This window comes from Pundamilia nyererei, unplaced genomic scaffold (assembly GCF_000239375.1).
Source record: "Pundamilia nyererei isolate P.nyererei 1_Seehausen unplaced genomic scaffold, PunNye1.0 scaffold04224, whole genome shotgun sequence".
NCBI classification, from domain to species: Eukaryota; Metazoa; Chordata; class Actinopteri; order Cichliformes; family Cichlidae; genus Pundamilia; species Pundamilia nyererei.
In genome coordinates this window covers 1-1,970 of record NW_005191625.1, presented here as the reverse complement: position 1 = coordinate 1,970, position 1,970 = coordinate 1, and the positions used below count along the sequence as shown (strand labels likewise).

General features: G+C 39.4%; 1 pseudogene; it reads right to left on the bottom strand.

Annotated features, from left to right (window-relative positions):
* Positions 1-7: 7 nt before the first annotated feature.
* On the bottom strand, positions 8-1,691 carry LOC102211022 (trans-1,2-dihydrobenzene-1,2-diol dehydrogenase-like; annotated as a pseudogene).
* Positions 1,692-1,970: the final 279 nt, after the last annotated feature.

Here is a 1,970-nt window from a genome sequence, read left to right as displayed (position 1 = left end):
GCAGAGCTCCTCCACCCAGCTCCTTCTGCACTGATCGGGGAATGTCGAGCTGAGGGGAGCCAAAGTAGGCTTTTACCAGCTTCACATCCCCAACCGCCTCCTCTGCCAGCAGCCTGCGCACCTCAGCATACACATGGAAACAGCGGGACCAGATGGCCTATGAGGAAAAGGGCAGATGATCCAGTCTCGCTACAGAACTAAACATTTGAACCTCAAGTTTCACCATGAAGTACCATGAACCATCATTTTTGCTAGTTTTGCTTCTTATATGAGTCTTGTGAGCATCAAATTTGTATTGTCGTGGCAGTAATATTAAACTAATCTGCAGTGGAGAGTAAATGTAAACTCATTTCTTTTTGTGCCACATTAAGCAGAGATTAAATAGTAATATTATATTTATTTATATTTAATACCTGTATTTTTTCACCTTATAGGAAATGTTTAAGATATTGAAAAATATGATTGTCTGCTATTTTCCTTTGAGTTAGATGAGAACATCATGAGCAGTGGTCTGTCTGTTAGGATGCCTAATTATGAAGCTACAGTCAGCAAACTGCTTGCTTTGCATAGACTGGATACAGCTATCCTCAATCTGTCTTAAGATAACAAAACACAATTATTAGCTCCATTAAAGTGTATTAATTTACACCTTGTATCTTTTGTTTTGTTCATCCTTTTTATAATCTGTTTTAGACATTTTATACCCTTCAGAACAATTTGCTATTTCATAAATGGTTTTGCACTGGAGTATTGCACTGAAATGCCTACAAGATATAACATAAAGAAAATATAATATCCTGAACTAGCTCACAGTAGATACATTTTCAACTTTTTTACAGAACTAAGGAAGCCATTCCTTTCCATTTATAGTGTTTTTATTGTGCTAAAATAAGCTGCTTTATCTAATTTTTAACCATTTGTACATCAGTATATACTGACACAAGTCCAACTGTATCCTGAAATGTTACATTTTTGCTACATAACATTTAAAATGATTACTTTTATTTTTCATCCTGAAACAAATATTTTCTTTTGTTGTGGTAGCTTCAAAACAGCACCTTCAATTACCCCTACTATTAGCAAGTGACACCAGAGCAAAGCTGTACAGAGACCACTGCATCCCTTTAGCCTTACCTCCATCAGGAAGACATGGTTTTTCTTGGCTGTGGCAACGAGGTCTTTCACCTCTCTGGAGTTCATAGCAAAGGGTTTTTCACACAGCACATTTTTCCCAGCCTTGAGGAACAGCATGCCAACTCTCCAGTGTTCTGTATGCAGCATTCCCAGATATACAATGTCTGTGGGAACACAAGTTTTTTTTTTCCAAACAATAAAACCGTCACACCTTTATCTCCATTTGTGCAGTCAGATTATTCCCAATTTACCAATTTCTGGGTCATTGGCCAGCTCCTCATACCTTAGCCTTAGGAATACCTTCCTTCGGGGCAAAATCTTTGGCACGATCAATACTCCTTGATGCAATGACTGCAATCTGTGCATAACAAGAAAAAAAATGCACACACACCTTGCAGATCTATTTAGTTGAAAGGACATATCCTGTGTGACAGCGCAGCTGCACTGAGCTTGTTTATATTGCGTACCTGATGATCTCCAGGAGGCAGAGTCTTAATGGCCACACTGAAGTCATGGCTGATCTTTCCAGCTCCACAGAGTCCCCATCGAGTTGCCATGTTGAATTATATGGTAAGTGACAAATGAGTAGTGTGTTGCTTCAGTAAAGATCTCAGCTGCTGGCGAGATGTAACCTTGGAAAGTTTGCACGTTCAGAGGAAGGATCCTACTAAACTATTGTGCCTTTGTGATAGCAGATAGAAGGCTCCTGCATTACATGCTGGAGAGGTAGTGACTGTAACACACACACACACACACACACACACACACACACACACACCTTGCTGTTTTGCTACATTGTTGCTGATACAGGTCTTTCAATCCAGGTTTAAGTTGTT